Source organism: Chiloscyllium plagiosum, unplaced genomic scaffold (genome assembly GCF_037043375.1).
Source record: "Chiloscyllium plagiosum isolate Xiang-an unplaced genomic scaffold, Cpla_swu_hap1 HiC_scaffold_5, whole genome shotgun sequence".
NCBI lineage: Eukaryota > Metazoa > Chordata > Chondrichthyes > Orectolobiformes > Hemiscylliidae > Chiloscyllium > Chiloscyllium plagiosum.
In genome coordinates, this window is record NW_028270143.1 from 61927808 (window position 1) to 61953680 (window position 25873).

At 38.8% G+C, this 25873-nt stretch overlaps 1 pseudogene; it reads right to left on the reverse strand.

Annotated features, from left to right (window-relative positions):
• Positions 1-3690: 3690 nt before the first annotated feature.
• LOC122550252 (uncharacterized) lies at positions 3691-25125 on the reverse strand (annotated as a pseudogene).
• Positions 25126-25873: the final 748 nt, after the last annotated feature.

Genomic DNA, 25873 nt, shown 5'->3' on the forward strand with positions numbered 1-25873 from the left:
TGTCTCAAATCCTACCAAATATCATTCACATACGTGCTCGCTGTACTACAATGCCTCCCCAGTTAAATATTGCTAAATTCTTATTGCCATTTTCAAATCTCTCCATGACCCTTCAGTCATTGGTCTCAAGACAACAGTTGTTTTTTGTCCCACTTAATTTCGCCTCTTGCGCAACCTAAATTTTAGAAATGTTCCTTACTGCCGGCTCGGACTTCACCTGTGTGGGATCTGAATTTTCCCCTCTACTACTCTCTCCTCGAAGTGTGGCTGAGCAAAAATTGACTTTTGATCATCTGATGTCATACCTTCTATGCAACTTGGTATCATAATGCTTCAGGATGCCTGATATCTTTTCTTACGTTAAAAAGGTCCTCAAAGTTAAAATTGGTGTCAGCATTCCGATTTGAAACATGATTGGCAATGATCAATTCTGTTCATTTATTTTTCAGAAGGTGCAAGTTCTTGATTGGGTGCAGGTCCATAGTCAGTGTCTGTTATGCACTTAGTCATCAAATGCATGAGAGAGAGAGAGAGCAGGAAAGTATCAAATGAAGGGAAGAGACAAAAGAGAGAGAAAAGGCTGTTTGTAGTTTAATAGATGGATGATCACCATGCCTCCGGCTAGTTTGAGATTGGAAAAGCTAGTCCTTGCAGTCAGTATGAGAATTGAATCCACCCAGTTGGCATCACTAACCAGCCATCCAGTGAACTGAAGTAATCAAAGCTCTGAGTGCACAGTGAATGGCCACAGGCTGAATATAACAGTATCATAATTCTATCAAGAAAGTCAGTAATGGCTGCTGAGAGTGGAGATGAACCCAGATTTTTGTTTGAAACTGTGTTGTATATCAGCTGCAAATAATCTTGAAACAAAGTGTATCTGATGATACAGTGTGTCACGGTTAAGCCCAGTTAGTAATTTACAGTGGATGTGGAATTATTCTCATTATAAGGAGCTGTAATCCAGCAAAGGAGACAATGGAGACAACCAGGAGAATAAATCAGCATCTATATTAAAATATTTTTCTAATTGTTTTGTTTCCTTTTAAAACAAGGATCACACATTCTACAAAGTAAGTAGACCACATAAAAATTCTGCACTAATTTCTTAAATAAATCCTCAAATTTAATCCATTACTGGAAATTGTCTCTGACGGTTTTAGAACCGTAGATTTATCTGGCATGCTACTGTCCTCCAGTGGTCGAACAAAAATGCACAAGTAGAAATCTACCAGCAAATGACAGTTTCAATTAAATCAAAGCCCAAATAAATTCTAATTCATCCTTACAAAGACTCCAGAATCTTAACAATTGATTCCAATGCAATTTCAGTCTTGCCAGAGTCAGGTGATTCTGGATTCAAATGTTACTGATTTGTGCTCAATCTCTTTTGAAATTTAGTGTATCAATAAGGGAGAGATGTCCCTTCAATAAGTGCTATGACCTTTTTTTTAATGTTTGCTTGATAACAAATGTGAGCTTGCTTTAAAGAGAGAGAGAATTCTTCTATGGTCCTGACCAATATGAAAAAATGATTTTTTAAAAATTTCATTTGTGATTACTTGTGGCCAAATTGGCTGCCACATTTTTCTGCATTACCACTGTGTACATTTCAGAACTACTTGCCATGAAACAGTTGAGGGAGCCTGAGCTGGTGATGCACAATCTTTTTGTTAGCTCCACACTTCACCTGCACTACTATCTGGAAATCCATTCTAATTGTTGATTAGGAAAATTCACTTTTTAATAAGGGTCCTAACTTGTTGTCTCACTTAATTTATTTTAATCAGCCTGGATACAAATATAGGGTAGAAGCTGGGTACTCTAAGCCATTCATTCAATCTCCTTCATTACCTATGGAAGATCAATGCCACTTGCCTGGATAGATACAACAATTCTAAAAACTTCTACACATCCAGGAGGGTGTTCTACTCAACTGGGATCAATTCAGTTGGCTTAATATGCATCTCCTCCAAAAAGGTATGTGGGTGTAGCATGTGGCCCAGCAACTAAGCTGCTAGCAAAGTAGGTTCTTAGTCCTGGTGACCCAACCACCAAGGAGAGGACAATGTTAGAGATACAGCAACACTTGCTAGATTGCCACCCAGTCACCCATTTTCCTGACTCAGGCATTTAGTCCTATTTCTTTGCTAATGCAGGTAACATCCAGGATTCAATACTTATTAAGTACAGTCAAATGGTGTTTCAAAATGATTCAGACAGTTTTGAGAAGATTTGTAGCCCAGGTTGAGGTTCTGGATGTAGGTTTGCTCGCTGAGTTAGAAGGTCCATTTTTCAGACCCCTTGGCATCATGGTAGCCCACAAACCCATCAACACACTAAAACAGCAGCTAACGAACTTGAAAGACCCTATACAGACAACAAGCAAAACTAAGATCATTTACAAAATACTATGCAAGAACTGTAACAAACACTACATTGGATAAACAGGCAGAAAACTAGCCACCAGGATACATGAGCATCAACTAGCCACAAAACAATATGACCCTCTCTCACTAGTATCCGCACATGCAAATGAGGAAGGACACCACTTCGACTGGAACAACACATCCACCCTAGAACAAGCCAAACAGAGACACGCACGAGAATTCCTAGAAGCATGGCATTCCAACCGGAACTCTTTCAACAAACACATTGACTTGGACCCCATTTATCACCCCTGAGAAAAAGTACACAAAATGGCATCATCACAGGAATTGACATCAACAACCCAAAGAAATGCAAACATAAATAGAAAGCAGGAAACATCAGCAGTGCTTCATTCAGAGGCTCACTGAAGACATTACCTAGTATGGTGACAAAACGTCTGAAAATGAACCTTCCAGCTCAGCGAGCAAACCTACATCCAGATTCAGACAGAATTTCACCATTGCCCTCAGACAAATGAAGGCTGACAAAGGAAAACGTGATCCTTCTACTTCACAAATTTTGTTTGAGACAGTTATCAAAACATGAAGCCGAATTAACAGTTAAAATGAGGTACCTGATTCAAAAAGCAAATGAGGAGGAGTAGGCCATTTGATAAGATACGGTCTCAACTCCCCTCTCCTGCAAGCAAAAATGCAATTATATCCTCTCTTAAAGAAGGCAATCATGACTCTTTATAGTACTCTAGATGTGGTCGCAACAATGCTACACAACTGTGGCAAAACATTCTTATTTTCAACTTCCCTTCCTCTTGCAATAAATTACAACATTCCATTTCCTTTCCTAATCACTTGCTATATTTGCAAATTACCTTTTTGGGACTTTATGAAGCAAAGCACCCAGAACCCACTATATCTCTGTGTGGCCATTGCTATTTGAATAAGTTGCTACATTGCTACTTGTGCTCCCAAAGTATGCAAGTTCATGTTTTCAAAATGATTATACCTATATTAATGAATCCAAACAGGAATTGAGAAGTTTATTAACCTGCGAGTTGAGAGAATTTGGAATACATTACCACAAGGAATTGTCAAGAATAACAAAAGTATGCAAGGAAAATCTAAAATATAAGAGGGTGAAAGGAACTAAGCATAATGCTGACAAAGGTTAGATGAGGGGGAGTGGGAAGAGATTGGTGAGCAATATCAACACTAGTTTTGATCAGTTAAGCTAAATGGCCTGCTTCTGTACAGTGCATTCTCCTAAATGTTTATGTATTGTATTCATGATCAACTATACGGTTTAAATTTCAGGCTGAATATTATGAGAGTAATTTCGCCCACTTTCAACATCAATCACTGTAGAGAAAGCCAACTTTTCTTTATAGTCATTTTTGTGAAGTTTATCTGAAAGACATTTGCAGGAAATCAGTGTATTAAGCCATTCTGGAAGAACTGACAGTGCTACATTCCATCAAACAAACAACGTCTGTAACCTTATCACCGTTAGAATATCCATGACATTAAAGATGTTAACAGCAGACCCAAGAATGTAGTAAGACGTTTCCCTTAGTGCAATTTAGGTTTCTACATGAAAGAAATTCATCTACAATAACAGTTTACAATTGTGACAATAAATCATATTGCTTACTTTTGAAACTGGCTCTTTGATGTGCTCGGGTCACCAACAATACAGACATTAATACCACCACGAAGAGAAATACCATCTTTTGCCGTCTTTGAACTCTTCCAAACAGCATCATTAAGATTCCCCTCTTAATTTCATCATTACCTGCAAGGGAAAGCATTGCCTTAATTATAGAAAATAATTGGAAAATTTGAAGAGAAATCACAAACACCAAGTCAATTACTTAATGTGGTTATCCACAAACAATGAAATTATTCTATGAATGCAATTGGAAAGCCTTATTTTTAAACTTTAAAAGATTTTTTTTTTTCAAAATGTACTTTACATGCTTGATATGCAATTAATTCCAGACACTGAATAACCAATATGCTGCAAAAGCCATAATCCTTCCCTCTTTACAGGAATTAGAAGAAATCTCAACTCTTAAATTATGCAATAATGGACTCTCAATTATTGATCTTCACTTCAAATGAAAATATCATTATCTTAAGGAGGAGCTGAGTAGAAACTATACAGAAATTGACTAAAACAATGAAGAAATCTGAAATATTCATTTGTCATATTCTGTCAGTCTTTAAACATGTACTTTTAGTGGTACAGAATTTTGCAAAATTATTTCTAGTATTGATTAATTAAATCTTTCAAAAGCTTTGTTCTGTTAATCAAGCTTTAACAAAACTTCACACAGGTACTAAAGAGCAACTCTGATTTTTTTTAATAGTGTGAAGTTGTGACCGCTTTTGTACAATTACATGCTTTCACTTGAAATTTGATATGATCTTTAGCTCTCTTTAGTTAACCAAGGGTTGTGGTCTTCCCCTTGGAAATTCTTTGGCTGGTGTGCATCTATTCTGTGTACTCTGATATATCCTCCTCAATACCTGCCCCAGATCTATCATTAAACTAATTTGCCAATTTATTTTAGCGAGATCTACTTTCATGCCCTCAACATTGAAAATACTAGGCTGGGACTCCTTCCTTCCAGAAAACAGAACACAAAACGTGATTCTATCTGTGATGTCCAAGGACACCATAACCGTGGAGGTCATTACTTAGCCCCATCATCTTGCGCCACACCACATCTAGCATTGACTGCACTCTGGTTAGCTCTAGCATATGATGTTAAGAAATTATTTTCCTTCCCCTTTAATACAAAAAGCAAAAATTGTATGAGCTTGTAGATGCTCCCTTTGCACATTTCTTAAATTCTATACGTAGATTAAAATCCCTTATGAAAATAGTTGTTACCTTTCTAACAAGCTCATACTAGTTCTTCCTTTGCACTCTATTCGACAATATGGTTACCGGTATCAGGGCCTATATACCAACTTCACAAATGACTTCATGCCTTTCTCACGGTAATCTGAACAACCTTATATTCTAGTCTCGACCTTGGATCAGCCCTCTTCATTGTGCTTATACCATCAACAGCTAGCAGACCTACCCCTCCACTATTTTGTAATGTTCTGTTCTTCTGAAAAGTCATATTGCCATTAGTATTTAGATCCCAGTCTATGCTATTCCTACAGTCATGCTTCTGTAAAGGCCGAATTGTACTTATTCTTTTCTTCAAGTTAAATATAATTTTCACTGGCGAACTTGGGTTCTGTTTCTTCGCATTGAATATACATCTGTTATGGAGAGAGGGAGAGGGAGAGGGAGAGAGAGAACTTTGGGAAATGGCCATCCACCTTTCATTCTCTTTGGCTGGTGTGCATTTCTTTTGTGTACTCTGACATGTCCCCTTCAATATTTGCCCCTGATCGATCACTTAAACTAATTTGCCAGTTTACTTTAGCTAGCTCCACTTTCACGCCCTCAACATTGAGAAAACTTGAAAGCCACTTATCTGACACAGTATCTGTTAGGTATAATCAAACTGGCCCTAAAACCTTACAAACTTAGTGATTTTTCAGATTCTAATTTAACTAGGCGGTCATTTACCATGAATTGTAGGATAAAGGCTGGTGCAAATATTGTGATACAGATTTTTATCCTGACTCATTTCAAACACTTTTTCACTCTCCTGCAGAGTCATCTGGTTTTGAGGCTATCTGCAGTCTGTTCCTCTCTGTACACTAAGCCACCAAACTATGGAACATATAATGAAAAAGGTTTGAGAGAAAGTTTCTGGAGAATTCAGAAGGAGGATCGCACAACGACTAAACTACTTAAAATACTAATATAACAATGCTCTCATTTGATTGCAGCTGAAATGATCTTTACTAAAATCTTATGGCTCATTAACATTATCCCAGCCCAAAAAGACCAAAGAATATCCATTTCCTGCATATATCCCTTTTGGAATTGCAAATTTACAAGCTAAATATTTGCACCTATCAAAATCCTGTGTCTACTTCATGGTGAAAGTTTGCATTGTTTGTGCCTCTGATGCCTCTGGTAAGCAGTGACAGAGCAAGAGTGTGTAATGGCTCCCCAGCTCTTCATTCTCTTCTTTACTGCAATGCGTAAGGAAATCTTTTAAAAGCAACACCTGGAGGAATGGGGGTAAAGGCAAAGCCATTGAGTTGGGGAGCAAGGGTTGCTGGTAGTTTAGAGTAGTTACTTCCATATGCCATGTCCATGTCATCAGAAAGAACCTTCACCCATATTGACAGACTGACTGCACTGTTCAGTCAAACTCTACCAACTATTACCTTTCCCTTCTGCTGTGTAGTGAAAATTTCTTAACATCATATGCTAGAGCTAACCAGAGTGCAGTCAATGCTAGATGTGGTGTGGCGCAAGATGATGGGGTTAAGTAATGACCTCCACGGTTATGGTGTCTGCTAAAAGGCAGCCCAAAGACCCCGGATGTCCAGAGATGACAGAACTGCACCAGATCATCCCAAGCACCTAATAAGAGCATGAACCATTGGTCCTTTAGACACTGACAATGAACTCATTGTTCAAGCCTTCAGTCAAAGTCATTCAAAGTCATTTCCACTGAGATATGCTCTAATAATGAATAGCATAATACTAACAATCTAACACAATCTCTCAACCAAGAACTATGCTATATTAATCATTATTTATTATTAAAACATTTACCATCAAAAGTCATCATTTTTTAAAGAGAAAAAGTATGTATTAAATATTCTTAAATATATTCCACTTAATCCGTATTAATGATAGCTTGAGAACTTCAAATCAATAAGTTTGTAACTGAAAGAGGAAGATGGCACTTGTTATATGCTCTCTATGGGACCAAAATATTTATGCTGTTTTGTTAATTTTACACCAGTTAATGTTACAGCATACAAAAATGCAATTCTTGGGAGATTTGGCCTGACTTCCTGTGGCTGGATTCATAAACTGGTGCCAATTTCTGTGCAAGTACAACACAGCAAATTCCAACTGTAAGCATTAGCCTATTGAGCCAAGTTAATTCAATGATACAAATGCAGGAGAGGGCATAAGAAAACAAGTGCGCTGCTTGGAACTAGGCAAAGTAAAAAGCCTGATCCCAACTAAAAGTGCAGGCTTATGTTGGTCGGCTATCCTCTTGTGCTTTTGTGAAACCAGATCAAGCAAATGTCAAGCCTCAATTATGCATTTATCCCAGTGGCACATCAGGAAACCCAATATACTTTCTGACAAACATTGATTAACTATTTCACCAGAACTGTAAAATCTGCATTCATAACCCTTAAAAATTTATAAAACCAAGCCAAACAAAACTACTGTAGTAAAGGCCAGAGTAATGACTATGCATACCAAGATTTCCATCAACATAGCATATTTAACTTTGGAAAATAAACAGACAATAAAGGACACCAAGCCAAAGGAAATATTAGAATAGACAAAGTTCAGTCAAAAAAGTAGGTTTTGCACAGTTCAAAATGGCTGATTAATCGTTAGATGGCTGAAGTCATGGCTAGTAATGGCAGGGTGAAAAACAAGAATGCATGGCATAGTGAACTTACAGACCTAGGAAGGGAAATGCTATCCATGAGTTTTTAAAGCAGATGATTGGAATTCCAAATTGGAGGTATTGAGGAAGTGAGACAGGAGTCTTTTTTTAGGTTAGCAATTACAGAAGTGATAGGAGAGCAGGACTTGGTTCCAGTTGTGGGAGAACTAAGAGTTTTGGATGAGCTCAAGATAGAAATGTAGTAGATAGGAGGGTACTTAGCGGGGCATTGAAACAGTTAAACATTTGATGAAAAACAATATGGATGAGGCAGGGAAGAAGACAGATGTTTTTATTTTCCAGATTGGCGGTTGGCGATCTGTGTGATGGAAACACAAGCTGAGTTGAAACTAAACTGGAGCTCAAGTAAGGCACCTTTGCTTTGAACCATTTGGTACAGCCATCAGTAGTGGCCAGCGACTGTAGAGAAATCATAGGTTAGGAAAGCATAGACAGGCATTAAGTTTTTGATTACTACTACTAATGGAGCGTTTTACATTGTGGGCAGCATGGTGGCACTGCTGCCTCACAGTGCAGAGACCCAGGTTCAATCCCCGCCTCAGGCGACTGACTGTGTGGAGTTTGCATATTCTCCCCATGTCTGTGTGGGTGTGCTCCGGTTTCTTCCCACAGTCCAAAAATGTGCAGGTTAGGTGAATTGGCCATGCTAAATTGCCCGTAGTGTTAGTTGAAGGGGGGAAATGGGTTGCGGGTTGGTGTGGACTTGTTGGGCTGAAGGGCCACACTAAGTAATCTAGGGTTTAAAAATTGCCATCTTCTTAAATCATTCAATTTGAATTAGTCTGCTGAATGTGACAACTAAATAGTTAAAGCAGTTGGAAAATAGGGAAGTAGCTGCGTCCAATAAACTGTTTTTGAGATAATGTATTTAGATTACATTAAAGTTTAAGATATTTAAATAACTAAATATTATCCTCAGTTCCCAGACTTAATTTCAATTTAAAAACAAACTTGAAACCTTAAAGAAATTAGCAAATTTTGGCCAGCAGTCTCAACATGGCTTTTTTTAATATTAAAATAGGAACCATGGTTTTGATTTAGCTTTGCTGTTAATAAATCAAAGTATTGGAAACCTATATGTGGCATAGGTAGACCTATATTCCACAGGGACATTGTTTTGCATTTGACCTGGCTTGGTGTTTGTGAATAACAGTACCAGTCGGTACTATGGAATATAACACTGTACCTCTAACTCCAATGTAGATCTACAGGGAGGACATATCCCATCCTGAATATGTAAGGTGATCTCTTTGGGCCAAGAGAACCAGGGCTGGATATTTATGTCAGCTTACATGACTATTCACACAGGTGAGGAGACATCACACATCTCTCAACCTTAACCAATCAAAAAAGGTTAAATAGAGTCATAGAGATCTACAGCATGGAAACAGACCTTTCGGTCCAACCAGTCTATGCCGACCAGATATCCCAAACCAATCTAGTCCCACCTGCCAGTACCTGGCCCATATCCCTCCAAACCCTTTCTATTCATATACACATCCAAATCCCTTTTAAATGTTACAATTGTACCAGCCTCCACCACTTCCTCCGGCAGCTCATTCCATACACGTACCACCCTCTGAGTGAAAACGTTGCCCCTTAGGTCTCTTTTATATCTTTCCCCTCTCACCCTAAATCTATGCCATCTAGTTCTGGACTCCCCCACCCCAGGAAAAATGTTTTGTGTATTTATCTTATCCGTGCCCCTCATAATTTTGTAAACCTCTATAAGGTCACCCCTCAGCCTCCGACGTTCCAGGGAAACTAACCCCAGCCTGTTCAGCCTTTCCCTGTAGCTCAAATCCTCCAACCCAGGCAACATCCTTGTAAATCTTTTCTGAACCCTTTCAAGTTTCACAACATCTTTCCGATAGGAAGGAGACCAGAATTGCACACAATATTCCATCAGTGGCCTAACCAATGTCCTGTACAGCCACAACATGACCTCCCAACTCCTGTACTCAATACTCTGACTAATAAAAGAAAACATACCAAACGTCTTCTTCACGGCATGGTCTCCACAGTGGTTAGCACTGCTGCCTCACAGCACCAGAGACCTGGATTCAATTCCTGCCTCAGACAACTGTCTGTGTGGAGTTTGTACATTCTCCCCGTGTCTGCATGGGTTTCCTCCGGGAGCTCCAGTTTCCTCCCCCAGTCCAAAAATGTGCAGGTTAGGTGAATTGGCCATGCTATGTTGCCCATAGTGTTAGGGGAATGGGTCTGGGAGGGTTGGTTTGGACTTGTTGGGCTGAAGGGCCTGTTTCCATACTGTAAGTAATCTTATCTACCTGCAACTCCACTTTCAAGGAGCTATGAACCTGCACTCCAAGGTCTCTTTGTTTAGCAACACTCCCTAGGACCTTACCATGAAGTGTATAAGTCCTGCTAAGATTTGTTTTCCCAAAATGCAGCACCTTGCATTTATCTGAATTAAATTCCATCTGCCACTTCTCGGCCCATTGTCACATCTGATCAAGATCGTGTTGTAATCTGAGGTAACCTTCTTCGCTGTCCACTACATCTCCAATTTTGGTGTCAACTGCAAACTTACTAACTGTACCTCTTATGCTCGCATCTAAATCATTTATGTAAATGACAAAAAGTAGAGGACCCAGCACCGATCCTTGTGGCTCTCCATTAGTTACAGGCCTCCAGTCTGAAAAACAATCCTCCACCACCATCCTCTGTCTTCTACCTTTGAGCCAATTCTGCATCCAAATGGCTTTTGTCATAATATATCTGAAACTATCAAATTAAGGATTAATATTGAGAAGTAAAGCTTCAGTTACATCAGTTCTCCCAATGCTTTTGTGGTGTAAATATTCTGGCACAGTTCAACATCACTTCAAAGATGAAAAGATGATAGACTACAGTTGAATTGATTTGGAGGTCCCAGCATTGGACTGAAGTTAAAAATCACAACACCAGGTTATAGCCCAATAGGTTGATTTGAAAGCACCAGCTTTTGGAGCACTGCTCCTTCAGCAGATGCTTGACAACTACCTGATGAAGGAGTATTTCTCTGAAAGCTAGTGCTTCCAAATAAACCTGTTGGACTATAGCCTGGTGTTGTGAGACTTTTAACTTTGTTCACTTGTGTTGTCAGTGATCAAGAGGTGATGTCTGAGACTGGGGACAGTGGATGAATGTAGTGGGTTGCGAAGGGGTTGGGGGGGGGGGTGCAGGGAGTCAAGAAAGACCATTGTGAGCCATAGCACACAGTGAAAAAAGCAAACGAATGAATACACAATTTAGTCATTCTGTGACTACTGTTCATGGCAACCTCTTGCAGGCTGAGGATCCCTTTAGAGGTTTTATCAGAGAGAAAATTTTGCTTGTAACTTACATGGGGGTGCAGCACTATTACACAGGTTCCAAAGAGGAGTCATATCAGACTCAAAACATTAACTCTCTCCCTATCTCAACAAACGCTACCAGACTTGCTGAATTTCTCCAGCACTTTGGCTTGATGCTGCAATATGCATAGGCTGCTCCATAGATCCTAACTAGATCTTCTTCCCCAGATCATAACAGGCCCATCTCCATTTCAGGTTTAAAGCCTCAGTTTTGATCAGCCTCCACTCTTCCATCCTCAATAAACTTGACATGATCCAAAATTCTGCTTCCATAAAATAACTTCAAGTCCCATTCACTCATCACCCTGGTGCCTGAAGGCAGACAATAGCTTACGCTCAGTTAAACAACAACTTGACTTTAAATTCTCATTCTGGTTTTCTAATCTTACCATGTCCTTGCCCCCCATGTATCTGCACTCTCCTCCAGAAATACCATACCTGCTCCAATTTCAGCCTCTTGTGCAGACCCAATTTCAGATCACTTCCTCATTGGTAGCACTGTCATCGGCTTCCTAACCAAGCTCAGGGATTCCCTCCCTAAACCTCTTGTTTCTGTTTTACATATTCCTTTGAACACACCTTTGGTTACCTACCTTGAGATTCCATTACATATCTGGGTATTAAATTTTGTTCAAGAATGTTCACTACCTTAAATGCATTGTATAGATTCCAAATTGTTGTTTTGTTTTGATGGTTCCTCCATTTATCTTGAGGCACTGAAAGTTGTTAGATTCCCAACCTGCACATTACCTTCAGTGTCATTAGTTGCATAAAGCACAATCACATAAACTGTTCTTAAGTAGATCACCATGTACGTGGCAGGTATTCATGTGGCTCAGCCAACGTTGTCTATCTCATATGCTACAGGCAAGGATGCCCTGAGACATGGCACATTGGCGAGACTGAGCAGAGGCTACGGCAATAGATGAATGGACAAGTTACAACAATCAACAGACAGGAGTGTTCCCTCCCAATCAGAGAACATTTCAGCGGTCCGTGATTTTCAACCTCAGACCTTTGGATGACCGTCCTCCAAGACAGATTTCAGGACAAGCAACAACGCAAAGTGGCTGAGCAGAGGCTGATAGGCAAGTTCGGTATCCATGGGGATGGCCTCAACTGGGATCTTTGGTTCATGTCACACTACTGGTGACTCCATTGCACTATGCACACACAGACACACACATGCACACACGTTTGTGGAGTGAATTTGTACTTGCAAAATTACATTTTACTTTGCTCAAAAACTGCATGAATCCATGTAAGATTCTGTAAATCTGTTTTTTAGATTAGAATCAGTCTGACCATTGTGGCACAGATAGCCTCACAGAGGGAAGCTCACACTTCAAAACATTATTAGGCCAACATGGCACATATTGTTAAAGTTCACTTGAGAATGTAACTTAAAAAAAAGGTTTGCTACTTACATATGAAAGAACTGAAACCAACATGGTCATTCTAAACAATGGGAGACTTAACAAACAATCCAGGTCTTTTTCAACGTAAAGTTTCAGTTACATCACAATGTAAACTTTTGCTATAAATTCTGTGTCTTACAATCTTATACTCCGCAACCACCTGATGAAGGAGCAGCACTCCAAAAGCTAGAGCTTCCAAATAAACCTATTGGACTATAACCTGCTGTTGTGTGATTTTTAACTTAAGTAGACCAAATGGTTCACATCTTAAAATATGCTGACGTATCAGAATTCATATTGTATATTGCATCTTGAAGATATGCCACTCTGATGCATGGATATGGTTGAAATTAATGTATCAGCTACAAAGATGTGGAATGGATGAAGAGATGTGGAATTAACAATAAAGAACAAGAAACCATCAGGCTAGAGTTTGAGCAAGGGTTAACTCTAACCTTTCTCCACAGATGCTGACAGACCTGCTGAGCTTTTCCAGCAATTTTTGTTTTTGTTACTAAACTATTATTGGCTTGATTGAGAAAGGTTTAATTGCCAAACTCTCTTATATGCTGAAACCAAAAGAGAAAATGCTGGAAAATCTCAGCAGGTTTGGCAGCATCTGTAAGGAGAAAAAAGAGCTGATGTTTCGAGTCTAACTGACCCTTTGTCAAAGCTGCTTTTATCTCTTATATGCTGTCTTTTTCTTTAGGACCAGGGATCAGACAAGAATGTTCAGAATTGAACCCGCTGTTATAAGTCTTGTGTTTGGATGAGGGGTATCTTGAAGTGCCTGTTCAAACCATCAGAGTAACTCTTTGCTCAAGGGCAAAAACATTCAGGCATCTCTGAGTAACAATAATGAGTTGGAATTCTACAATTGCCAACGCACCTGCACAAAGTAACACAAACTCTTACAGCTGCCAATGCACCATGAACTCAGTGTCTTTGGAATGGTGTTTCAGGATCTCCAATCCCAAATTCAGAATAAATAGTATGGCAAGCGTAGATATTTTTAATGATGAAAGCACAATTACATTTGAATGAAATGGGAAAATGTTGATGATATAAAACTATTGAATGCTGCATTGGAGAAAAGATTGACAAATAATTGAGCCAAATTTTCCAATGATACTTTTGGTGAACAGAGTGACAGATAATACTAAATAGCAAAGGCTACTTACTTCTGTCTGGCAGGAAAGTCTTGAAAAGCCACATAGAACTCCTTAGAAGCAGGGATGTTTCCTTGATCTCGGTCAAGGTTGCACGCAGCTCTGCAAATGTATGGATAAATTCTGGGGCAATAGAAATGGACAGAAAATGGATAGGCATTAGTGCTATTGCAATGGCTCACACCTTTAAGTATCACAACACCAGGGTATAGTCCAACAGGTTTATTTGGAAGCACTAGCTTTCTGAGCACTGCTCATTCATCAGGTGGTTGTGGAGTATAAGATCGTAAGACAATTTCACGCAAAAGTTTACAGTGTGATGTATATATTAAAAATAGTTTTCAATGTATAATTTCAGTTACATCACACTGTAAAGTTTTGCAAGAAATTCTGTGTCTTATGATCTTATACTCCACAACCACCTGAAGGAGCAGCGTTATGAAAGCTAGTGCTTCCAAATAAACCTGTTGAACTATAATCTGGAATTGTGTGATTTTTAACTTTATACACCCCAATCCAACACCGGCATCTCCAAATTATGACCTTTAAGTATCAACAGCATTGGAGAACATACTTTTCTGTTGAGCTGCAATACATCTCCTGTCCATATATTCCTTTTTAAAAACTCAAGTACTTGCCTTCATCATTGTAAAGGAGTGAATCCTGACTCTCAGGGGAGCATTTGATATAGATCGTTCAAAATGACCATCCATTGCTAGCTCCCAAAGGTCAAAGGCAGCATCTCATTTTTAATGGAATGTAAATTTAAATCAAAAATGGTTATTTCATGGAGTAAACATAGGAGTTTCATTTATTGCATAAAAATACTGTGCTCTTCATTCCTTAGAACCTCATAGCACAAAGAGAACTTTCAACCCATTGTGACCATGTTGTTCTTGGAAGAAGTTATTCAATTAGTTTAATTACTCTTTCCTCTGAAAATACATATTCATAATCAGGAATTCAAGTTAGGTACTGCAAAAATAAACTTAAATTCAGGACTTTTATTTGCTTCAAATGTGAAATATCCCCATTTCTCAGCATTCTGAATTTATCGATGTGATTAATCAGATCATTGGACAGATTGCATTCTTATTTGTGTGTGTTTGGTTCTTTCAGAAAAACATTAAAATATTTTTTTCTTCTTTTAGCTGCTGTATATCACATTCCACAATATAACATTCTTGATGTGAAAGAAGAAATATAAATGTCAGAGTTGATTTTTCATTTTTAACTCCATAGAAAGTGAATTTTTCTTCTACAAAACCTGCAGAGAGTGTGCTACTGCTCTCTTTTGTGAAGTGATTCTCAGGAAATAGGTTATAAAAAAGTGTTCATGTTTTCTGTAATGGTCTCTACCACTGTAGATGGTGCAGTGATATAAAACTTTCACAAAAGCATCTCTAAAATAAACAAGTTACAAAAATGGAGAGAAACTGAAAAGAAGGAAAAGAGCTAATGGTGGGGAGAAAGAGGGGAAGGCGATTGTCAAAGGCAGTTAATTTTTCAAAAACTTGTAGGTTATATAAATTTGATTTATTGGTCAGATATTATCCTCTAAAAGAGGATACCTTGCTATAATACATGCAACGGAAACAAAAGCTTTTTCTCAAACCTGTAAAACTCTTCCTGAATGGTTGTTGCTCGCTGCTGATTATTGTATTCTACATCGGTGAAGTTCACACAAAGTATTCCTCTCTGGCCACTTAAGGTCTTTCACATCTTTAAGGTACTTAATATCCCCATCAGCACTTTGGTATCTGAAAACACAACATGTCTTAAGAAATTCAAACGCAAAGCAATACGTAGAAATTCACAGCTCATATGGCCTCCTTCTGCACTGCAACAATTCTGTGATATGGAGATAACAAATGTTTTATTTATTTATTTTTATTTTGTTTTATCTGGGTAATAAAAGCCCCAGATATCCTTTCAAATTCACAAAGCCCAATTTGTATTACAATTAACAAAGAAGTGTCAAGAAAAGAAAATATGAAGCAATGCATCCAGGAAAGTTATTTGGGTGGAACTGAGAAATAAGAAAGGGATGATCACCTTATTGGGATTGTATTACAGACCCTCCAATAGTCAGAAGGAAATTGAGAAACAAACTTGTAAGGAGATCTCAGCTAACTGTAAGAATAATAGGGTAGGGGATTTAAACTTTCCAAACATCATCTGGGACTGCCATAGAGTTAAAGGTTTAGATGGAGAGGAATTTCTTAAGTGTGTACAAGACAATTTTCTGATTCAGTATGTGGATGTACCTACTAGAAAAGGTGCAAAACTTGACCTACTCTTGGGAAATAAGGCAGGGCAGGTGAGTGAGGTGTCAGTGGGGGAGCACTTTGGGGGCAGCGACCATAATTCTATTCATTTTAAAATAGTGATGGAAAAGGATAGACCAGATCTAAAAGTTGAAGTTCTAAATTGGAGAAAGGCCAACTTTGACGGTATTAGGGAAGAGCTTTCGAAAGCTGATTGGAGGTGACGGTCGCAGGTAAAGGGATGGCTGGAAAATGGGCAACTTTCAGAAATGAGATAACAAGAGTCCAGAGAAAGTATATTCCTGTCAGGGTGAAAGGGAAGGCTGGTAGGTATAGGGAATACTGAATGACTAAAGAAATTGAGGGTTTGGTTAAGAAAAAGAAGGAAGCATACGTGAGGTATAGACAGGATAGATCGAGTGAATACTTAGGAGAAAGTGAGGACTGCAGATGCTGGAGATTAGAGCTGAAAATGTGTTGCTGGAAAAGAGCAGCAGGTCAAGCAGCATCCAAGGAGCAGGAGAATTGACGTTTCGGGCAATAGCCCTTCTTCAGGAAGATTTACAAGGATCTTGCCAGGGTTGGAGGATTTGAGCTACAGGGAGAGGCTGAACAGGCTGGGGCTGTTTTCCCTGGAGCGTCGGAGGCTGAGGTGTGACCTTATTGAGGTTTACAAAATTATGAGGAGCATGGATAGGTTAAATAGACAAAGTCTTTTCCCTGGGATCAGGGAGTCCAGAACTCGAGGGCATAAGTTTAGGGTGAGACGGGAAAGATATAAAAGAGACCTAAGGGGCAACTTTTTCAAGCAGAGGGTGGTACTTGTGTGGAATGAGCTGCCAGAGGATGTGGTGGAGGCTGGTACAATTGCAATATTTAAGAGGCATCTGGATGGTATATGAATAGGAAGGGTTTGGAGGGATATGGGTGAGGTGCTGGCAGGTGGGACTAGATTGGGTTGGGATATCTGGTCGGCGTGGACAGGTTGGACTGAAGCGTCTGTTTCCGTGCTGTACATCTCTATGACTCTATGGTGTTTCAGCAACAACCACAATATTAACATTTATTTACACAACACTTTAACCATAATAAAATGCTCCAAGACATTTCATGGGAGCGTTGTCAAACAAAATTTGACACTGATTTACACAAAGAAATATTAAAGCAGAGCACTTTGGTTCAAGATGTAGATTTTTAGAGGAAAAAGAGAGAGTAAGATGGCTCGCCAGGAGAGGATTGGAAGAGTCAAGACTACAGGCAAGGACCTGGTCAAGAATATGAGTTGAGGCAGGGGTGATGTTGAACAATGTTTTAGAGATGGATATAAACATCTTTGTGATGGCATGGATGTGTTAGAAGCTCGCTTCAGAGTCAAGCTTGCAAAACATTTGTACAGTCTCAACTACCAGGGAAAGGAGTAAAGCTAGAGAATGGAGACATGAATGGTCTTCCTGATACTTAAGTCAGAAGACATTTCTATTCATTGATCACTGGTTAACAGACAATTTAAAGAGAAGAGAGAAAAATCAAAAGAACCGGTGATGAGGTTGAACCGAGTCTTGTATACATGTTATGACAATACACCTATTAAGGCCGTAGCGTTTTGTCCTGTTTATTTTTTCACGAAGAGGCTTGAGACAGAGGTGTCAGGCAGTCTGCTTCAAACCAACAAACAGCTTGTGAGGCCTTTAGACACAGCCTGAATGGGTGGGCTTAAGTCCAACAGAACCAGGATTTTTTTTTTTTAAGTTTTAGCCTTCAGCAGTTGCTGGTATCTTGAACCCAGATGTGGAAGCTGTTTTTCCTTTGTTACAGCTACAACTGGGCTTCTCTTCCTCTGTCTAGAACTGTATGAGAGACAATCTATTTTAGTGAATTTGCAAAGGTGTGCTTATGGAATGATACACCATTGAAACAGTTGAGTGGTTTATTATTTTGCTAAGTATTTTGATAAAATTACAGTTAAGCCAATTCCTTTGTTTAAATTTTATTCACATTTTAAACAAAGTGTGCAGATAATGTGTGCTATAGGTCCTGGTAGTTTGATCAATGAAGTTGCAACTAGAACACCTGGCACTTTACTTTTTTAAAAAAACAGCTTAGAATGTAGGCTATCTCCTTGACATGTTCTGAGGGTGTTTGGTCTCGTCCATAACAAAAAGTGGAAAACAAACATTGTTTCCAGATAAAGTCCAGGGAGAGTTTGCATGAGGGATAGGAAGGGATCAATGGTAGGTCTTTGAGCGACTAAAGAGGCAATGGTGTGACAGCTGGAAGAAAAGTTATTAACGTCAAATGTTATACAAGATAATGGTTCTGTAAAGTTCATGTTGGAGATGCCATTCAGTCACATCCACACTGATACTCCTTTTGGAATCCTAATTAAGTCAGACATGTTATGTCTGATGCCCATTAGCATTAACTAGAATTATGCCTGGCTAGCCAATTAAGACTTCATTAAGACTTGAATGATTCATCCTCTACCACTATTAATTGAACAGGTCCTTATACCCAGAACCCAGGGGACCCATGGTATAGTGGTAGTGTCCTTATCTCTGAGCCAGGTTCAAATCTCATCTGCTCCAAGGTGTGTCATAACATCTCTGAATAAGTTTATTAATACATCCAACTAGCACCCAGCAGCAGACATGGTAGGGATATTGTACCTGACCATCTGCTCCTCTTCATCATTATATCCACACTTAGGTATCTATGGAGAAGGAGCAGGTGATGTTCATGGTGCAAAGGCTTTAGAGACAATGGGCACCTGTGGTGCTGGAGTGCATCATTACCATAGGCATTGTTATTTTGATAAATTTCCCACTAACTTTTTTTTGCTTCTGTTACAATGTCTTACTGGAGGCTGTTTAAAATTTTTAAAAATAGAGAGTAGAAAGGAGGACTCTATTGATGCAATAGTTTTGTACCTACTTCTGAGCCAGGTGGTTGAGGTTCAAGTACCACCTGCCCCAGATGTCTGTCATATTACATATAAACAGGTTGTTTAAAAATCACTTTCAGAAAGGAGGATGAGTGGCAGTGGATTGTACCCCAACTACAAGCTGCCAACATTGCATGTTACCGGCAATACTTTGGCATATTACAGGTAATTATCTATCCAGGATTAGATAGGCAATAGAATAAAGCGATGACAAGTTCAGTCAACTAGATGTCAGTAGAAGCAGAACATTTCAGATTGCAGGCAAGTCAAAAAGTGTGTAATTTACCTTAGTATTTTAAGAGCATCATTTTTAAAGGTTCAGGATTAGTTTTTCTTGCCTAGCTCACAAATGGTTTTGAAATTTAAATGTTAACCACATTTTAATACGCTTTTACAATTCAGATGTTTATCATAATATCATTATAGAACAACACATGTACACTAAAAGGTTAGATAGATTGGAGAAGACCTCGAAACTAAATATAATTGCATGGCCGAGACCTAATTAAACATTTGAGGAACTTCTTTTCAGCAAGATTTATTAAACTACAGGACACGTTGCCGCTTGTGCATCAATTGCAGATACTCCAGTAGGAAACCAGGCCATTCAAATTAAAAAATATAAAATTTACACTCAGGCTTTCAGTGTCAAGTGTAGCAAAATAACACCCCAGATTTCCAGCTGAAGCTCTGGGATGGGCACCTCTATTGCACCCCAATTGTGACCACATCTAGCTTTTACAAGAAGGCCAAAGTAAAGCAGTAGGCAGAATATGCACTCTCCAGGATCTGCAAAACCTATAACTTATTGTGTGGTTCCTGCAATATTCCTGGCCTACCACTAGATGGAGGGGCAGCCAAACTTTCCTACTGGTTATTATCGAGTCAGAGTCATTCAGCACAGAAACAGACCCTTCAGACTAACCAGTCCACGCCAAATGTAATCTCAAACCAAACTAGTCCGAGCTGCCTATTCCTGGCCCATATCCCTGTGTCATTTGCAAATTCTTCATTTGTTTCTTACCCCCAATTGCCCTTGAACCAAACCACTTGTTAAGCCATTTCAAAAGACATTTAAGAATCAACTACATTTCTGTTTATCTGGAGCCACACGCAAACCAGACCTGGGCCTCAGGATTATGAGTCCCATGACATTAACACAATTAGAATCACTCATCATTCCTAATAGTCACAAAGAGCTTCACTTAAAGGGTGACATTTTAATTGAATAATTATTTTGAAATGTACTCTTATGAGGTAGACAAAAGATGGGGAATTATTGACCGGTTAGCTTAACTTCTGTCGAGGGGAAAATGCTTGAATCTATCAACAAAGAAATAGCAAGACATCTAGATTGTCCCATTGGGCAGACACAGCATAGCTTTGTGAAAGGCAGGTCATGCTTAACTAATCTACTGGAATTCTATGAAGATACTATGAGCACGGTGGGCAGTGAGGACCCAGTTGATGTGAAATATCTTGATTTCCAAAAAGCATTCGACAAGTTGCCACACAAAAGGCTGCTGCATAAGATAAAGATGCATGGCATTTTGGGTCATGAATTTGTTAACGAATCCATGATAACAGGAAGCAAAGAGTGGGGATAAATGAGTGTTTTTCTAGTTGGCAATCAGTAATAGTGGTATGCCTCAGGGATCAGCATTGACACCACAATTATTCACAATTTACATAAATGATTTGGAGTTGGAGACCATCTGTAGTGTGTCAAAGTTAACAGGTGACACTAAGAGGAGTGGTATAGCAAAGTGTGCAGAGGATTGTGAAACTTTGCAGAGGGACATAGATAATTTAAGCGAGTGGGCAAAGGTCTGGCAGATGGAGTAGTGTTAATAAATGTGAAGTCATCCATTTTGGTAGGAACAACAGTAAAAAGAACTACTATATCAATGGTAAAAAAAAATTGCCGCATGCAGCTGTGCAGAGGGACCTGGGTGTCCTTGTGCATGAACCACAGAAGGTTGGTTTATAAATACAACAAACCATTAGAATGGCAAATGGAATCTGCTTAAAAGGATTGAGTTTAAAAGCAGGGATGTTAAGTTGCTGTGTAGGGTGCTAGTGATGCCACACCTAGAGTACTGCATGCAGTTTTGGCCTCCTTACTTGGAAAAGAATATACTGCCCCTGTAAGGGATGCAGAGGAGGCTCACTCGGTTGATCCCAGAGTTGAGGGGGTTGACTTATGAAGATAGACTGAGTAGACTGGGATTATATTCATTGGAATTTAGAAGAATGAGGGATGTTATAGAAACGTAAAATCATGAAGAAATAGATAAGATAGAAGTAGAGAGGATGTTTTCACTGGCAGGTGATATTAGGACAAGAGGACATAGCCTCAATATTAGGGGGACCAGATTTAGGCCTGAACTGAGAATGAATTACTTCACCAGAGGGTTGTGAATCTGTGGAATTCCATGCCCCTTGAAGTAGTTGAGGCTTCCGCATTGAATGATTTTAAAGCAAAGACAGATTTTTTTTGAACAGTACAGAAATCAAGGGGTATGGTGAAAGGATAGGTAAGTGGAGCTGAGGCCACGAGAAAAATCAGTCATGATCTTATTGAATGGCAGAGCAGGCTCAAAGGGCCAGATGACCGATTCCAGCTCCTGGTTCTTATGTTCTTATTTACCTAAATCCTGAATATCACCAAATGCAAAACCAGCTTTTCATTACATCCTCACTACCATGGCAGAATTCTCACCAAGGTTGGAAAGATATGAATTCAAAAATCCACTCCAAAGATACAAACACATAATTCAGCTGATCGCATGTATACTACACTTTCAGATGAGGTATTAAACCACTGGCCTCTCTGCCATCTTATCTTTTTAGAACCAGATTTATTGCATAATGCAATATATCAAACATCATGCCTTCTGCCATTCAGTGCATGTCACTCCCACCCAGCTGTCTGAGAATCTTAACTTTGTTGGTACTAGTTCATATTTGTTTGTACAATACCAGATCATAGTGTAATAGATCAGCTCTTCTGTACAGGTATTTCTTCAAATGCAAAGGCATATTGCACAGAGCGTTAAAAACATACAGAATGCCAGTGATAACAGTAATTTCTCAGCTTAATTGTAACTTGCATTCACATGATATCACACAAGGAACATATGGTGCATCTTATTTGACTTCAACCCCAACAATTAGTCTGCATCCTGTCTGACATTCCAGAGTTGAATCTCCTCCTGTATTGTTAATTTCTTCATAAAACAGTCACCAATAAAATTGTATTTTAAAAGCCTTTTTACATAAAAATTAGTAGCATATTTCCAAATACATAGACAAACTCCAGTGTTTAAATTATTGGAAAAACTGCTTCTTTTTAGAACTTTAACCACAGTTGTTAAGTTACTTTTTGAAAAAAAAACATTTTCTATACATATAACTCATCTGTGTAATACTTCCCTGATCAATTCAAAAAGATTGTAGAGCTCTGTTTTTCTTTCACGCTCTTCCTATTTGAAAATTAATGTCCTCTTTTATTCATATTTAATTACACCCATTTTTCTCTCGCTTTTTAAGTTCAATGTCTTTCAAAATTATTAAACAAAGTGAATTGCTGAGATTATCTTTACACTAATTTCTAATATTACTTCATTTGTTCTAGCTTTCTGGAACAGTTTTAAAATTGTAACATGGAACAGGTCATTTAGCTCAACCAAACTAAATTAGCACTTTGATCTAATCCCATGTTCCTAACCCATTCCTAGATCTCTTTATCCTCCTTTCCAACCCAGTGAATATTAACATAGTTGTTGTTTCAATCACCAGTTATAGTACTGGACCTCAGCCTTCTGCATGAAAACATTTCACAAAGCTTGTGTCCAAAAGCTCATGCATTTAATTTTGTATCTGTGTCTCTTTATTCCAGGCCCTTGGATCACTGGGGTCAATTTCTTTACATTCTGTCTTATCCTTTTTCAATGTTTAAACCCTTCTTGAACATCCAGGATTAAAGAGGTGAAACTAAGTTGGAAAGAGAATAGAGAAAGACAAACTAAAGAAACATAAGCACAACTATTAAGTACGAGTAAGACATTTGGCTCTTCAAGGCACTTCAATTATTTTGGCTTATCTTACACCCCAATTCCAACTTCCCGAACACTTCTGTAGTGGCTACAAATCGATCAATCTTTGACCCAAACTGGCTCAAGAGAACCAAAGTGACAATAGAGTTGAATGGCCCATTCGTAGCTTTTAATACCTTTTGTTTTTGGTAGGAGAGCACAAAATAAGAACTTGTATTTGTGGCAGCATCTATCTTGGACACTATAATTCATTAAATTGAGAATTTAAGTCTATTCCATTGCAGCCCCCTTGATTGGCACTACATCCACGAGCACCCACTCCCTCTACCACCAACGCTCTGTACACACTGCTGCTATTATCTACAAGATGCAGAAATTCACCAAAGACAATCAGACAGTACCTTCCAAACACATAATCATTTCTATTTAGAAGGACAAGGTCAGCAGGTATATGGGAACACCATCATCTTCAAGTTCCCCTCCAAGCCACTCACCATCCTGACTTGGAAATACATTGTCATTTCTTCACTGTTGCTGGATCAAAATCCTGGAATTCACTCCCTAATGGCATTGGTGGATCCATCCACAGCAGTTGGACTGCACTGGTTTAAGAAGTCAGCTCACCACCACCATCAGAAGGGCAATCAAGTACAGGCAATAAATGCTGGCCAATGCACACCTCCCACAAAACAGAGTCAATGGACTCAAAATGTTAGCTCTATTCTTCTCTCTCCACAGGTACAGCTGATGAGTTTTTCCAGCACTTTGTACTTTATTAAACATAAAGTAAATGTTTGACAGGATAGAATAGAGCAAAGTAAAGAATAGAAGCAATAAAAGCATGTAATTTCTGCAAAATTCTGTTTTAGGTGATTCATTAACTTTGGGTTAATAATGCAATTAAAAACTTACTGAAAAAAATCTGTATTATTGCTCACTGGGCAAGTGTTTCAATGTCATTGTACAAGATGCTGGAAACATATCAAAACTCATGCTTCTCAATTTTCTGCTGGCCTACAGCTTAATGACCTTTAATTTTGCTAATAAGTCACACACTTACAGCCACCAGTAGTAAAACAAGATTCCAAAACAAACATTTTACACACAAGTGACTACTTTTTAAAAACTTAAAATGTTACACTGACCTTTAATTATTTATACTGTATCACACTGAATATTTTTTTTTAAAAATACATTCTTTGAACAGGTACATTCTATTATTGTCTTCTACATATATATAAATCCCAACTGAGATTTTAACCAAAGTGAGATTACATTCACCCATCTCATGTTTAAAAGGGCAATACTTGTGAGATGCTCTGAAACGGATTTCTGTACAAGATAGGTATGTTGAAGAATCGGGAAAACTGAATATAAATGACCGGTCCCATTTACTCAAGCTAACTGCAGCTTCAAGCCATCAGTCAGGTTACAAAGTGTGATTCGTTTATCGAAACTAACGAAGGTAAAGAATCGCCTTTAAAAGTTACTGCCTCAGTAATGCCAATAAACTTCACAGAATTACAGTATTACACTGTGAAAACATATCCACTCATGGGGATGGTTGGTTATTTAATAATGCATCAATATAATCAACAGTGTACACCACAGGACCAGCATGTTGTTGTTCTATTCCACCGTGAGATATCAAGTGGCCGTACATCATAACCATGATTGTTATTGTCTATGCAAGTTAAGCAAACAAAGTATAGCTGACCGTACAGTTATCCCCAGGTCGAGACAATTATTTATGCATTTGCAAAATTTCACAGAATTGAAAGATTAAAAACACATTGAATCTTAATTGCCCTCTATCAAGTTCACTCTCTTACTCAGCACTTACACCGCTAAAAGTTCTGAGATAAGTTTCTGGCATTTTTCAGCCAGCTCATCTTTAACTTGCTGCTTCGTAACATTATCTACCAGAACCTGACCCAAATCCATTGCTCCTTAGAGACGGTTCACTCTGAACTCCGCACTGACTGACAACAGCAACAGCAGCAGTTCAAACCTCCCTCTTTGGTTCAGCTGAAATCTGGAGAAACCTCAATGGCCACAGCTGCAAACCCCATTGTGACCTTTGAAGTATGCAGGGCCACTGGCCAATGGCGATGGACTCTCTGCTCTTTGGGTTAAGCATTAAATTGATTCAGTCATTAATTGGAAGCACAAACCTTTTCACTTAAAAAGACACAAACATGGGTTTTACAAATAAAACAAAAGTTCTCAAATTATAGTTTTATTTGCTGTAATCATTGGTTAAAAACTGAAAGAACTGCAGATGCTGTAAATCTGAAACAAAAACAGAAATTGCTGGAAAAGCTCAGCAGGTCAGGCAGCATCTGTGGAGAGGAATCAAAGTTAACACCTGAGTAAGGGTCATGTGACCCGAAACGTTAGTTGTGATTTTGTTATAATCACTGGTTACTTTAATATGTGAGCAGCCCTATCGTCTAGTCCAACCAAAGCGACTTTATCTTTTAATTTACTGGTTACTTTTACTCCTTTACTTCCCAGCGACCACCACATGTGGAAAACCTCAAATAAACGTCACATACTCCCCCTCCGGAGACCCAGGTTCCAAAATAACCAGCAAAAAGAGGCAGGCAGCCAGAACAATTGTCCACGACAGTCAAACCTGCACTTAGTAATTTCTGAATTGTGCCAGATGCAAGTGGAATTCTCCCAAGAT